Below are 16,762 nucleotides of genomic sequence, written 5' to 3' on the forward strand. Positions count from 1 at the left end.
CAAAGCCAATAACAAATACATACTTCCTGATTGCAATTATTTACTGTCACAACTGATGCTGTGGCAGGCACTAGGGAAGTCCCAGACTATACTCAGTGGCAGATGGGATTCAGGAGCCAAATTATGAAACCAGATCGAGGAACTCATGGATTGGGATTGAAGGCAGACTATACAGAGTACTCCTCAGATCCTGGCCATTGAAGAAGAGAGCTTGAACCTCAGGATCCCTCAGCTTTATACTAAATATGAATGTATATATGGAATGAAATACTTTGTTGGTAAGTTTGTGGTAACCTGGCCTGTCAAGTTCTCCCTGCAGGTGTGGCTTTCTACTTTCTGTACCCCCAATGTTGTACACAAGATTTAGCAGTGACCTTTGTCTGCATTCCAATCTGTGCTACTAACCAGAAATATTGAGCATTATCATTACCAGAGGCAGACACTGTCTGTGAAAACATGCTATTAAATTCACCTACATAGAGGAAACAGAGCTGAAAAGTAAAATCACTGAACAGTATTAGTTCTAACCAGGACAGTAGTCTTCCTGACTACATTTTATAACAACATACTTGAGAGAAGACTGGGCACTGTGAACTGTGTAGAGTGTATTTAACACTGGAGATATCCACCTTCAATGATTTAGTATAAAAACTTGGCAGGAATAAAGGCATAAGAATGCAGATGATTGGATTTAAAAGTGGCTTTGACTTTTCAGTCATATAAAAGGCTTGATAAAATCTGCTTTTGATAAGATGATATCCCTTTTGGTGGGAGTTTAAGAGATCCTGTTTTCCTGAAACACTGAGGGCATAAAGGGCTAAAATCTCTGAAAGTTCAGTGGCTACATGATTCATACTTATTATTTTCCCTGGAAGGGAGTCTCTGATACTCATTCAGTGGAGGCCAAAAAAAAAAAAAAAGGAAAAAAAGGTGGGGTGGTGGTGATGGAGAATGATACCATTTTCCTGTCTCAGTAACATAATGAATGAGACAAGCCATTCACTCCACAATGGGCACTCTTGAAGTAGCCAATATATAAATCTCTTTCACTGTGTTTGTCAGCAGTCATTTTTAAGGTCTTCTTTCTCAATTCACAGGTTGTGGTTTTCAGTAACTTCATAGCTGTGCTGCAGATGTCATTGAGGCTTATTCCTTGGAGCCATGTCATCAATCATGGTTTTCACATACTGATGCAGAATAATTCATAGTATTTTTTGCCCCTAGTAAGTATGACTTGAATAACTTAAATGGAAAATGTAAGATATAATCATCATGCACATGCACAAATACATTGACTTGGCTGCTTAAACTGATGTGAGGCAATGACATTTTTGGTAATACTTTACAGTTCTCTAAGACTTACCTTGAATGCATGGAAAAGAAAGGAAACCATCGCTCTGAGTTAAGTACAGGAATTTTGTTGATGCAGATGATGTTGGAATTGCTCTAAACTAATTCCAGATACACTTTTCACATGGCAGGCTGCAGTATCACTCCCCCCAAGTATTGCCATATTGTTAAAACATCTCACATGGTCAAAGCTGTCCAAAACTATATGAAGAAGCTTATGCTGAATGTGACCTCAATGTTTTGCTTCATGGCACAGATAATTGCAGGATGCAGAACCTTATGAATGTGAGATGCTTGCTAGAGGATTAAAAAGGTTGTTGGAAAAGTGTATGTTTAAGGAGTGCACAAGAACTATTTCATATGTTTCAGCAAGAGAATCTCTGTAAACTCAATATAGATTTTTATTTTTTTTATCTAGTGTGCAGTTAATTGTAAGGCGGGAGATGAGGAGTCTTAAGTTCTTTCTAGAACACAGTGTGTGATAAAATATCATATGTCTTCTTAGATAATCATCCCTAACTATGTTTATGTACTTTTCCTAATAATGATATTTCCAATAGAGGAGGCTTCACAAATGCATTTCAAACGTAGCTAACAATCAGCTTCTTCCCTGGAATGAGTTGCACATCAGTGTGAATCTAATAAATTCAATCGATAGGCACATGCGTCATATGGGTGATTTATATACCTTGGCTGTTGGTCAACGACACCATACATTTGCTGCCTGTTTAAAGTAGATGAAATGTTTTGGATCCATGAAATTGCATACTGAGCTCACTACTTTATACTCCCTGCCAACGATTTGTTTTTTTTCTTAGCCTGAGCATTTTTCTTCTGTACTTCAATTACGAATCTAGTGGTAAAGTACAGCATCAATGAGCAATTCCTGGAATTGCTGCTGCAGCATTTTACATTCATGTAAATCCTTCCCACAGACCATGTCAACAGAAGAATCTATGCTAAGATGTAGGCTCAAGGCATGAGCTTCTGTTTGAATCATGACTTATTTCATCCACTTAGATGAACATTTGGTTCTCTCTAGCTTAAGTCTGGAGTGGGTCAGCTGACATTACAGGTTGGAAAACAGACATGCCAAACAATGGCCAAACAATGTATTGATATTTGTCTTCTGCTCTTCCAAGCATTGTGGACACAACGGACTCAAACCACTTGGGATAGAAAATGTAAGCATAAACACAAGGACAAACTCAGATGTGGAAATGGGATTCAAGTCTATCCACTGTTGGCTATGATTTTTGAAGAAGCAGGTACTGTCAGATCGCCTTCTCTTGTCTCCTCTAACTGCTTCTCAAAACTAGAAAATGTCTCCTACTGCTGATAAGCTTTTTGAAAGGACAGACCTGTGGAAAGTTATTCAAAGCATACTGTAAGAGTACAGTCATGACTGTATTTGCTAAGTAACATGTTGCAGTCAACAACATGCTGCCCTCTGTTCCTGTCTCATTGGGTCATAATGGTGGCAGCTTCCTGTGGCTGCCCCTCAGTAGGAGAACATTGGCTTAGAACAAGCTCTGGACATTCAGGCTGTCCTTTGATAATTTTCTGGCTGCTCAAACTTGTTTATCCTTTCTAATGCAGCCAAAATAGTCAATCTCATTTTCTGTGTCTGACCCTTTTCTTTGGCAGGGCTGATTTCCTCCTATTATTCTGTGTGCCAGGAAAGCATGCATCGCATTCCATCCCTATCTTCCTGTACAGAGATGCCGTCCATTATTGCATCTGTTCCTTTGGGTCCCTTCTGGAAACTGCCTATTTTCAATACAGCAAACGTGTTGAGAACATTAGTTCCCAAATAAGACTATGAACATAGGACAAAAAGTTCAAACTGATATGTAGGCTGTTGAACAAAAATGTTGGATGCCTGAATCAAAGTGGTTGTGTTTTCATCAGTGTGAAGGACTTAGAGCATGGTGTGAATTTAAGACAGGATGTCTTAATCATAGAGTTGAAAAGTCCACCAAGGGACTAGATGGGTGCAGGAAATCATAATCTTTTGTTGTTTAATCCTATAAGCCCTGAATTTGCTGTATAAATGGGTTGCAGAGTAAATTTCACAGAATCACAGAATCACCAAGGTTGAAAGAGAACTCAAAGATCACCAAGTCCAACCTGTCACCACAGACCTCATGACTAAACCATGGCAACAAGTGCCACATCCAATCCCTTCTTGAACACCTCCAGGCATGGTGACTCCACGACCTGCCTGGGCAGCACATTCCAATGGCTAAGGACTCTCTCAGTCCCTTTTTAACTCTCTCTGTCCCTTCCCAGCATGAATCCCTTATCTCTTGCAATGTGGGGGAGGTTCATGGCCTGACTTGGCCTGGGCAAAGCTGGTCTTTTAGCTGTGCCATTTGGCTTAGCATAGCGGGGTAGGGAGGTATATTGAGAGGTGGGGAGAGGGAGCATCGAATCCTGGTTTTCTGGAAAGTTTTTGGCTTAATGAGGTGGTTTTAAGTTGAAATGTGAATTTGGGTGTTTTGCATTTGTGTAAGTATTTTTAAAGAGTATTTCCATTTAAATTTCCAATTCTGTGAGGAGTGTTTTTATTTCACTCCTTTGGGGAAGGGTAAAATATCCTTCTGTCCACTCTAAAACTGAAACTAAGCCAGAGTACTTCTGAAATCAAAACCAGGAGCTTTTGGAATGGTCATATTTTAATGCTCTTGGAATTCTACAGGTTGAGTGTACTTAAATACGTGCCATTGCCTAATGTTTAAGTGTAGCAAAATCCCAGAAGTTTCTGAACAGTATTACCAAATGTAAGAAGCATAAATCTTTCATTTCATTGCCTTTTTCAGCCACCTAAGGCCCTTGATGATCCTTACTCTGCCACTATGCATTTTTTTTTTGCCACAGGCAACTTCTCATTCATCATCTTAGAATCGTCCTTTCAAATGATCCCAGATTTTATTCTAATGATGTCTTCCTTCACTTTCAGAAGCATTATAAAGGCCTATAAGTGATGCAGCAACACAATGGGGAATAATATTAATTTCAAGATCAATGTGAACTGGTTTATGCTAAAACAATCCAACGTCCCCAAGGAAGGCTAGATATACTCCCTTGGCTTAGAACATTAGTCTTATCAGATGATTCACATATGCTTTCTACAACATTAGACTGATGGCTTTAGAAAAAAAATGTGAAATATCAAATGTTTCATATTAAAGTACCTGTCAAAACCCAAGAGCCTGATGTGATAATTTAAAGATTCTTGGATTATTTGTTTAAAACTTCACATTTCAGAGGTTCAGTTCTTGAAAAATAGAGGTTGGTTTGTTTGTTTTGCCACTGAGTAGAAGGTTTTTATGTGTACAATCCCTCTGGATTTATTGAGAAATAAAACCATGATAAGTGACAGAAGCTGGCTAAATCTGCCCATATGCTTCCCAGCTCCTCTGCGTCAGAGCAACTTTGTGGCAGGATGTCACTGCAAAGCAGTGCTTCCACTTCAAGCTAAAAATTTCACTTGGTATACTGTAGCAAAAGCTGTGCACAGAATCATTGAGTAGCTCACTCAAGTTACCGTTATCTTCTGTGTTTTCTTAGTTTAGTAAATACAGAATTTCCCCAGCTCCTGTAAATACTCAAAGGCATCTTATTCCTTTTTTTCGAAATTGTTCTGGGGAATATGATACTGTAGAAGGGAAATAATTTTAGTTGACTAAAGAGAGAAAACTGGCAGAGCAAACAATTGAGGACCTCTGAAGGTTTAAGGAAAAAAAGATTCTTGGTGCAGGGAATTTTATCTTTTTTCTATTTGGCAATAGGGAGTTCAGATGAAGGAAGTTTTGATGAAGTGAGAGCTCAAGTGTTTCAGGGAGGTTGACAATTTCTTGACAATTTAAAGATTAAGAAGAATTAGAGTGCAAACCTTTTGGGAAAAAAACAAAAACACATGATTTCTCCCCTGCCAATCCATAGTGCCAATTTAATTTCTTGAGCACCTATCTTGGAATCATTCTGAAGACATATTTAGTAGAGGCCTATTCAAGGCACAAGTTTTAAAGAGTAGTCACTGACCTGGGATACACACTGTGCAGCCTGAGTTTGATTTTTGCAAATGCTGATGTGGAAGAACGGTCTAGGATTTTTTAAGAATGGACCTAGAGAACTATAAAAGCATCATAAGCAAATGGCAAAATATTTATATTTAGGACCTTGTAAGAGGGAGGCCTCGAGCATAAGCCCTACAAGCTGAGGCTGAGGGAACTGGGATTGTTCAGCCCAGAGAAGAGGAAGCTCAGGGGAGACCTTATTGCTGTCTACAACTACCTGAAAGGAGGTTGTAGCCAGGAAGGGGTTGGTCTCTTCTCCCAGGCAACCAGCACCAGAACAGGAGGACACTGTCTCAAGGTGTGCTAGGGGAAGTTTAGGCTCTAGGTGAGGAGAAAGTTCTTCACGGAGAGAGTTGTTAACTGTTTGAATGTGCTGCCCAGGGAGGTGTTGGAGTCACCATCCCTGGAGGTGTTCAAGAGGGGATTTGTGCCATGGTTTAGTAGTTATGAGGTTTTGGGTGACAGGTTGGACTTGATGATCTTTGAGGTGTCTTCCAACCTTATTGATTCTATTATTCTATTTATAATAACTAAAAAGAAGCATACCAACAGAGTATACACAAGTGTGTAAATCTGGATGCCACATCATAGCATGTTCAAGATTTTTACCTCCTGTAAGGTACATACAGATGTGTTCAAACGAATAATGAAGTCCTTAAAGACCTGCAAGAAACTATAATCCCTGATTTGAATGTTAGATTTCTTTTCCCTTTAGCTGAAATACCTTTCTGTCATATGAATTACAAATCAATACTCAAAACACAAGAAATGTATTGGTCTTATTGGCATATACTAAAACTATCTTGACGGTCACTTGCAAAAGAATTTTGTTAACAAAAGTACTTCTTCAGGTTATTTCTTCACAGCCTATGATCTAAGATTAATAAACACAGCTCAGCAGACCATTGTTAAGCATTGCTTTGTCAGTTCTGAGGAATTATACCGATTCAATTAATTACACCTTGATTAATGAATTGTAGTAGAACATGAGGTTGGTGAGCAAGTACTTTTCTCCTGCAGAAAACAAATGTTTTGAGATGTTTCTTCCTAATAGTATTTTTCGTTTAGCATTGAGGTATTAGTACTTAAAATACAGAACAGTTTGTGGCTTGTGCTGTATTATTTGAAAAATATATTGTGCTATAAACACATACCCTATTTTAAGTAATTTGCATAAAGGGTAAAGCTAATAACTGAGGTGTTCCAATAACATTTTCATGTCTACATGGACAACAGTTATTTGTTTTATTTTATTTTTCTGGTATATTAGATAAACTTAAAGTCTGAGGAATCCTTGGTGTATCTATGACTGAAAAAATGTAATTATTTAGTATTTAAGCTGAAATGCCAAAGCTAATCACATTGATTTAACTGAATTTTGGCTGACTGACTCAGTGTACCTTAATGAAAGCTTTTCTGACAAAAGCTACTTATGGTCAGTTTGGAAGATCAGGAACTTTTAAGGGGTCTCAAAGCAGATACAAATGATTAAGATAGCCAGTCCAACCAGCAGTTTCAAAAATCCTGGTGATAATAATGTGATTGAACTCTGCCACTTGTAAATGTTATGTTAAAAAGACTGCCCTGAAGTTTTTTGCTCTTTAGTATTCTGCAGAGCATCTCTGTAGAGGAACTTCTATTAATTAATTCCACAAATGATTAAAACATTCAAGCTACACAGTGAGACAATGAGTTAAGATAGTTTTTCTTCTGTCTTACTCTTGTTTTCCTTTTTAGACGTTGAATCAAGAATTAAAATGTTATTGCCTTGATTAGTTTTCTTGGTCATGATTTGGGTTTTGATTTTTGGATATTATTATTTTTGGTTGGGGGAGAGTTTCCTATGCCATAAACCCTTAAGCCATTATCCAATGGCAACCAGAATTATTAACTGTGGTAAAGGACCTATGATTGTGCAACTGCAAGATGATGAATGGGTAACTTGCACACACACACAAAAAATGAGAAACCTATTCCTGTGTGAATTATTAGTGTTGAATGACTATAATGCAGCTGTAATTTGTGTTTGGTTTCTTTCTTTTTTTACTGTCTAATGTATCATGAAACATTTCATTAATATCTTTCCAAATGATTATGCAGTACCTAATGATTTTTTCTAACTAATTATGCAATATTACATTTCTTTACTCAAACAATAGTTCTCATGATACCATCACAAAGGACACAATTACGAAGCACACAATAGCTTACAAGATCTACATGTTAGAAGGGAGAAGTGTAAGTCAAAGGTCCTTCAGTCGAGACAAAAGTAGCATATAGGGTTTTTTGTGGATGGATACCTGTGGGCATCTAGAAGAGAGGAAGATGAACATAGAGAAATATGTAAATATGTTTCTAAGTACAGAAAATGTTCCCTAACAGTAACACTGGTTCCTGTACAAAGGTTTGGCCTATTCTTCATGTTACCTTTGGATAACTGATGCACTTGTATTTAAAGAATATGTCCTCAGATGGAAGGACTGGAGTCTGTAAATATAAGCTTGTCATTGTTAATAAGAAACCTAGAAAAATGCATTCATGTGCCTGAATCTTTGATTTGAATTGTACACTCCACATTACAATTATTTTTTTAACCTATTTCTTATGGTTTTCAGTGTTGTCTGTTAGTTCTCTTTCATAATCTAATTTTCTGTGCTGTAATAATCACAAAGTCCATCCCTTTCACTTATTTCTTCATCACTCTTATTATCTAATAGGATTTTTAGTAATTGCTTTTAAAGAGGTTTATGGGGACTGCATTCTGAAAATAAGGAGTATCTTCATCTCAGTGTAATACAGATGATGAAAATTAAACAGGCAACTTTAAAAGTACAAATTTCCATCCAGGTTCTTGTAGTCTCCTTTTCTTTAGCTCTGTCACCTCACAAAATAAGGAAGGACTGCTCAGGAAACACAGAGTTATGCAATGAGCAAAGCAAGTTTGCATTTCTTCGTTGAATGTCCTATTGAGTGCTTTGAGCTATCTTGTCAGGTCTAATCAAAACTCTTTGAATATTTGCCTTCTGGTTGAGTGATTTGATTTTAGGTAAATTTGGCATTCATATTTGTGCTTTAAACTAGATGTGGCATATAATGTTCATGTTTTGATCAGTGTTCCAGTAAACACAAAGAGGTTTTTATTATTTTACAAGTAAGACATAGAGTTGCAAGATCGTTCTTGACTTGAAAAACAACAAAACTCTTACAAAAATATTATCATTCAATAATTTATGTCAAGCTGTGTTGACATCTTGAAGTAGAGCTTAAAGATAAAATGTTAAGAGGGAAAATTATAGATGTACAGTGAGTTTCTTTAAAACTGTCACTTATCCCCATTCCATCACTGTAGCTGTCATTTTCTGTTGTGCTTTTTCTGTTTTGTTGTTTGTTGTTTTTTCCACCCCCTACATTTTTTGGGGGCTAATATGTGTGTGTCTGAATTATGACAGAAACTGCCATACCATGAATAATTCTTGATAAATGCAGCAGATGAAATCTCTACAAACTCAATGAATATTTAAGGTCATATATATATAATATTATTTCCAGCAGACTTAAAGTTCTCTCTTAAGGCTCTTAATGTACCAAAGTAAGTTTCATTGAAAACCTGGGCTTTTATTTATGTATTGAATGTCGTGTGTATGTATGATAAAATTCTTGTTTCTCACAAGCACACAGTCCCAGGCAGGCATTTACTTCTCCTTCCTGTGGATCTAGCCCCATACATACCCCTTCTGTTCTTTTTGCCTTCTCACACTAGCATGTGATATCATAAGGTACTAAACATAACAAATTTTTGAACTTCAATACTGAGTTGTGACTTCAACAGGTTGTTCAGAGTTTGTGAGAAGAAAGTTCATAACTAAAATATGTGAGAATAAAATTCAGTAAAGAGGGAATCTCAGAAAATTCATCTCAATTTGTACCATACACAAAAGTGAGTCATTTGCTCCATTAGTAAATGCCTCTTCTGTTAAGTGTTGGCATTTCCTGGCTCCATTCAGGGTGGAATCAGGAAATGTAGTGTATTGGGTTTGGCTGAGCTGGAATTAATTCTCCTCAAATCATCCTTCTGCTGCTGTGTTTTGCATTACTGTAGCTGATAACACAGCAGTGTTTTGGCTGCTGCTGAACAAGCATCCAAATGGTGTTTTTCCAACATTTCCCCACCCTGAGAGTATGCTGAAGCATGGGTAAGCTCTGGGGAGGGGGCACAGCTGAGCCTGGTGATCCAAACTGGCCAAAGGGGTATTCCAAGCCATATGATGTCAGCTCAGATATAAGAAGTGAAAAGGAAGTGTGGGGGTTTTGTCCGCAGCATCTGTCCTTCAGAGGAACCATGACACGTAGAGAGCCCTGCTTCCCAAAACCAACCATTGTCTGCTGATGGGAAGTAGAAATTAACATCTCTCTTTGCTTTCACTTCCATGTGGTCTATTGCTTTACTTATCATCATTATTAAATTGCTTCTATTTTATAAGTGGCTCGTGTTATATTTTCCCCTCTCCCCATCTGCCTAAAAAGAGGAGTGATGAGTGGCTTTGGTGAGCATTTGGCCCCAGCCATGGCCAAACCACCACATTTTGATATAGATCAAAATATTTACAATAACTTGAGTAAGCTAATCACTGTCTTCAAAGTAATCAAAGTCAAGAAATTCAGACTTAATCTTCCAAAATTGACCTAAGTTTTGATGATTATTTCCACAGACTATAAACCTCCTCATTGTACCAGATCTGAGTCATATATTCAGTAATCAAAAATATTTGAGACTTTTCAGCCAATGTCACAATGAATACTTGACAGTTCTTTTTCACTCTGAATTGTATGAAACATTGACCAGTTTTCTTTCCAAAAGCAGAACACAGGAAAAGTGATGGACAGTACTTACTGTGAGACTGGGTAATTTAAGTAGACTATGCTCTGCATTTGGGCCAATAACCTTTATTTTACACCTCTTGTTAAGAAATAGATTTATCATAGTTCATTAGCAAATAGTGTTTCTAGAGTGAGCCACAGCCAAAACCAGACATCATTGTAGACTGTATTAATGTCACAGAATCACAAAATCACCAAGGTTGGAAGAGACTTCAAAGATCATCAAGTCCAACCTGTCACCAGAGACCTCATGACTAAACCATGGCACCAAGTCTTGTTTGCTTTTTAACTTTGTTTCCTTGATATTGGAGAAAACCGCAGGATTCTGGACTGTAAGATGCTGTCTTACAGTGGTAGTTGCTTAGCAAAGCCTGGATTATACATAGGGACTGAAAACTGATAAAGAATTTTAGCCTTATCATTGAATTCTATTGTCTTCAGGACACCATAAGTTCTGCAAGCCATGATTCACTGTCTCAAGAGCTCTGAGAACTCTCTATTGACTTACATAAATAGAAGATACATAAATAGAAGGAAACTGGTGAAATGGTCACAAGTGATGTGGAAAAGGCTGAGGTATTCAATAACTTCTTTCCCTCAGTCTTCACTGCAAGGGCCTCTAGCCACACTCCTGGTGTCATGGAAGACAATGCCAGGGACCAAGAGGAAGAACTGCCCATCGTAAGTGAAGATCAGGTTCGTGATCACCTGAAGAACCTGAAAGTGTTCAAGTCCGTGGGACCCAACGGGATACACCCATGGGTACTGAGAGAACTGGCAGATGAGGTTTCTAAACCCCTCTCTATTATATTCCAAAAGTCATGGCAGTCTGGGGAAGTCCCCACAGACTGGAAAAGGGGAAACATTACCCCCATTTTCAAAAAGGGTAAGAAGGAGGAACCAGGGAACTACAGGCCAGTCAGTCTCACCTCTGTGCCTCGAAAGATCATGGAGCAGATCCTCCTGGAGGCACTACTGACTCAGAAGAATAGTGAAGAGGTGATTTGGAACAGTCAGCATGGCTTCACCAAGGACAAATCCTGCCTGACAAACCTGGTGGCCTTCTATGAACAGGTGACAACATGAATAGATGAGGGGTGAGCAACTGATGTCGTTTACCTGGAACTGAGCAAAGCCTTCAACACTGTCCAGCACCACATCCTGGTCTCCAAACTGGTGACACATGGGTTTGATGGGTGGACCACTAGATGAGTAAAGAACTGGCTTGATGGCCGCACCAAAAGAGTGGCTGTCAATAAGTCCATGTCCTAGTGGAGGCCAGTGGCAAGCGGAGTCCCTCAGGGATCAGTCCTGGGACCAGTCCTGTTTAACATCTTTGTTGGCGACATGGACAGTGACATTGAGTGCACCCTCAGTGAGTTTGCTGTTGACACCAAGCTGTGTGGTGCAGCAGACATGCTGGAGGGAAGGGATGCCATCCAGAGGGACCTTGACAGGCTGGAGAGGTGGGCACAAGCCAACCTCATGAGGTTCAACAAGACCAAGTGCAGGGTCCTGCATCTGGGTCGAGGCAATCCCAGGCAGTGATTGGCTGGAAAGCAGCTTGGAGGAGCAAGACTTGGGGGTTCTGGTGGATGAGAAGCTCAACAGGAGCTCTCAGTGTGCGCTTGCAGCCCAGAAAGCCAATCAGGTCCTGGGCTGCATCAAGAGAAGTGTGGCCAGCAGGTCAAGGGAGGGGATTCTCCCCCTCTACTCCACTCTGGTGGGACCCCACCTGGAGTACTGCATCCAGTTCTGGAGCCCCTATTACAAGAGGGATATGGACATGCTGGAAGGTGTCCAGAGAAGGGCCACAAGGATGATCAGAGGGCTGGAGCACCTCTCCTATGAGGACAGACTGAAAGAGTTGGGGCTGTTCAGTCTGGAGAAGAGAAGCTCTGAGGTGACCTAATTGTGGCCTTCCAGTATCTGAAGGGGGCCTACAAGAAGGCTGGGGAGGGACTTCTCAGGGTATCAGGTAGTGATAGGACTAGGGGGAAAGGAATGAAGCTGGAGGTGGGGAGATTCAGGCTGGACGTGGGGAGAAAGTTCTTCACCATGAGAGTGGTGAAGCCCTGGAATGGGTTGTCCAGGGAGGTGGTTGAGACCCCATCCTTGGAGGTGTTTAAGCCCAGGCTGGATGAGGTTCTGGCCAGCCTGATCTAGTGTGAGGTGTCCCTGCCCATGGCAGGGGGGTTGGAACTAGATAATCCTTGTGGTCCCTTCCAATCCTGACTGATACTGTCATACTAAGGTCAGAGCTAATATATTCACCAGATTTTTGTTTGAATCTATCAAGTTTGCAGAAACTTGATGAGGATCTAAACAATGCAGATATTTTTTGAGAAATTACTCAAAATTAAGCACTGAATCTTTGTGAAATTAAATAACATGACAGCAAGGAGAAAGATACTTAAGAAACATTTGAAATGAGTCATCATCACTTGCATGTGTTTTACAAACTCAGAACACTATCCTTAAATTCTTCCTGAAAGTTCTGCTTTTTTGTCTTTTGACTGACTTAGATGTAGCTTCAAAATTATCTAGTTATGGGTAAGTGCAATACTAATTCATTGTGCTTCTATCTAAGGGCATGAACCTTACTGCTCATTAAGACTTAACTTTGTTCCATGTCTGAGGAGTACCTAAAGAATCATTACTTTTTAGATATATATAGTACATACCTAATGTTGCAGTAAAGATAAGTTTTTCTCCAGAAAGAGTTGAAGTTCATTTATGGTTATGACAGGAATTTTTAAGGAACAGTTTCTGAAATACAGGGTGAAGTCTAGTGAATGCATACTGAAAAAAAAAACCAATCCATGAAGGAAAATAATATTTTAGTATTACATGAATTTGGATATATATGAGAAAGATTTCCTTTTAATCTATTGATATTCTGAAAGCCAGAAGATGGTTCTCAGTTTCTGTGGAATACTTTGGCAATTTAGTGAACTATGTTAGTCAAAACCCTGAAATATTTTGGCCAGGAATTGTTTTGGCCAAGAGATATTTCTTACTGAGTCTCATTACTGTATTCAAGTCCCCTTTTCTCAGTCAGACTACGTCTTCCCTCATGCATCATCGTTTCTCAGTGAAGCCAAAATGACAGATTTTCTTCTCATCACATAAAGTTTGTGTTCTTCAAAACTCTTATTTATTACTCCTCTTTTTGCAGAACATACTATCAACTGTCTCAGAGAATATAATTGATAGGTTATGATTGGTCATGTTTTCTTTTTTCTGCTACTGTGCCCAAATGCTTTTGGAAGACAGGCTACTTACCTGTAGCATGACCAGTAATTGTTTTTGGCCCAATTCCATTCCTTTTTACTCCACTTAGCCCAAACTTACCTTACCAATATCCAAGATATAGCTTTCCTTTATTCTAGTTGTTTCTTGTATGTTTACTCACATTTTTACAGTCAGTTAGAGAACAATCTTTCAATTTTTTATCCAATAAAAATATAGAGAAAGTATGTATCTGATTCACACATGATTGAGAGAACAAAAATCATTGACTTGAAATACATGAGAAAAGATTACAAGGGATAGCATTATTACTCTAGACTACCAGGGTACTCTTCTCAGGGCAACAGAAGCACAGTTCAGGTTTTCCTGGTGATAGAATCATCTTCCTATCAGAACTTAGTTCCCATATTTAAAAGCCTCAACTAGGCCTTGAATCAACCAAGTTCTTTCTCCAGCTTCTTAAGGAAATCCCTTCCTTGTATGTCTCCTTTAGAGTTAGTGTATAAAGTAACATATGTAAGTAGAAAAGTGTGAGGTAATGCCATCTTATGTAGCCTTGGGCACCTGAAAGATGTAACTCTCTCTTCCTATCCGAGGAAAGATTCCTATATAATGTACAAATCTGTCCTTGAGGCTGGGCATACAGGTAAATTGCACAACAGGAGAGATTATCAAGTCTGAAAAGTCTGCCATTAGATATGGCACTTCTCATTCTCTATGGCCATCCCCTGTCACTAGAGTACTTCTTGTTCAACCCATACTTGACATACTCATGCAGATTTGCTTGTGTACTGGACATTTCTAAGATCCATTTTCTAATGCTGTAACACCTTTATGAGTCATATATTCCTGCCCAGCACAAGAAGTACCACTGGGGAGACTCTCCAGTAACTACCCCAACTTCCTAGGTGCTCTTGCAAAACAGGTGCAATGCTCTGTGAGAAGTGAAGAATGATAAGGATGATGGTTCACTCAGCTTGCAGATATTGTTGAGATTTAGTCTGTCTACACCCTGCATCAAAACCTCTTCAGTAAAGAACAGAAAATTGTCATAATTGACTCACTTCTGAAGGGAGCAGAAGGCACAATATGCAGACTCATCCCATTTCACAAGGACGTCTGCTGTCTTCCAGGGGTCTGGATTAATGATGCAAGGACAAAGTTTCCTTTCCTAGTACAGCCCTCAGATTATTATCCACTATTGATCTTTCAGGTAGGCAGAGATGAAATTGCGACAAGAAGTTCAAGGACAATGAAGGGCCCTGTGATGACTGGTCAAAGGATCAGGATCACAAGTAATGTTCTTTATCCCTTCAGGTGTAGGGACTCATGAGGGAATAAACAGGAAGAGCCAGAGGGGCAATGCCTGGCTCTGAGCCTGGTATCACTGTCAGGACTCTGGGTTCTTTAGTCATGGCTTGATTACAAGAAACCAGGCGTGCTGGAAACAGATAGGATACACCTGTCACAAAGGGGAAAAGGGGTCCTGGCTTTGTTGATATAAGCAAGTTGGTAAAAGGTCTGAAGAACAGGTCTTATGCAGAGTGGCTGAGGAAACCACGGTTGTTTAGTCTGGAGAAACAGAAGCTGAAGGGAGACCACCTTGCTCTGATGATCCCGAAGGTCTTTTCCAACCTGGTTAATCCTATTCTATCCTATTCTATTCTATTCTATCCTATTCTATTCTATTCTATTCTATTCTATTCTATTCTATTCTATTCTATTCTATTCTATTCTAATTCTAGCACTGCCTGAAAGGAGGTTGTAGTGAGGTGTGTGTTGGTATGTTCTCCCTAGTAACAAGTGATAGGATGAGAAGAAATGGTCCCAAGTTGCATCATGGGAGGTTTTGTTTGGATATTAGATGAAACTTCTTTACTGAAAGGATTATCAAACACTGGAATAGGCTTCCCAGGGAGGTGGTTGAATCATAGCTGAGGTGCTAAGTGGCATGGTTTAGCATAACACTTGAGTTAGATAATATTTGGACTTTAGCTAAAGGTCTTTTCCAATCAAAATAATTCTAAGTGTTCAAAGAATTGGAGAAATCATTTTGCAGGCTTTCTCACACCCCAAACAGAGTGAAATCTCTCTATCACCCAACTATGTCTGGATGTCAAGGATGTGTATCATTTGCAATCCAAAGGCAGAAAGGAATCACAGTCCAGAAGAAGCTGTTTTGGATTTTATTTTTTTTTTGCTCATGAAGGCTGAAGATGTGTTTGGGAGTGGGTTTAGCAGTAAAATACAAATGTTCAAAAATAGAAATGGCGAGAAAAAAATAAAAAGAAAATAAAAGGTAAGATAAGAATAGAGTTTACTGATCCAAATCAGAAAAATATAGTACAAAATGCATTATTACCTTGGCCTATTTGCAGAAATAGCAAGGTGCAAAGCAGAAGCAATCAGAAGCAAGTGAGCCAAAAGCCCAAGCCAGAAAACTATTCCCCCATTCCTTGTTGTCCTGCCACCATCCCAATGGAAAAAAACCAACAATACCCCCAGAACCCAGAAGCAGCAACCCAAATAAGAAACCTCCCTTGTTACAATCTGAACATCAAGCCCCATAATACTTTGCTCCAGACAGTACTTTCATGATTGCAGCATGGTATGAATAACAGCAGCAGGTTCAACTCAATTCATGACAGTGCATTTTCTGTCCCCTCCCTCTCCACTGCAGAGGTTGTTTTCACTTACAAGGTAAGCAAAGGACACATGACACTCTGCCCTATCCCTTGAACCCCCCCATCTTCTGTATCGCTGTGCACTGAAAGCTAAGTAGATGTTGCAAAAAAATCTTATTACACTTCAAAACTTGCTGTGATGACTTTTACTTTACATGGTCAAAATGCTAACTTCTTACAACTACTCTCTTTTAAACAATTACACATTTGTTATCAGTTCATATGAAGAGTAGTAGACACTGTGTAAGGTAGAGCTGTGATGATTATATCAAGCAAGGCTACAGAGAAGTCAATTACATAAGACTGGTAGAGCTCAGGGACTGAATTCATTAGTGTTCTAATCTTCAAACCACCATTTCAAGCCTGTCTTTGGGAGCTGTGATATGTATAAGAGAAGTTAAAGATAATGCCTCACACACTCTGATATCCTGGACAGCAAGAGATGGTAGATCTTTTCAATACTTTCTTTTGGTTCCACTCCTCTTTCTGGCACCTTCTCTGTGAAGATGCTGTACG

Source organism: Dryobates pubescens, chromosome 6, assembly GCF_014839835.1.
Source record: "Dryobates pubescens isolate bDryPub1 chromosome 6, bDryPub1.pri, whole genome shotgun sequence".
Taxonomy (NCBI): Eukaryota; Metazoa; Chordata; class Aves; order Piciformes; family Picidae; genus Dryobates; species Dryobates pubescens.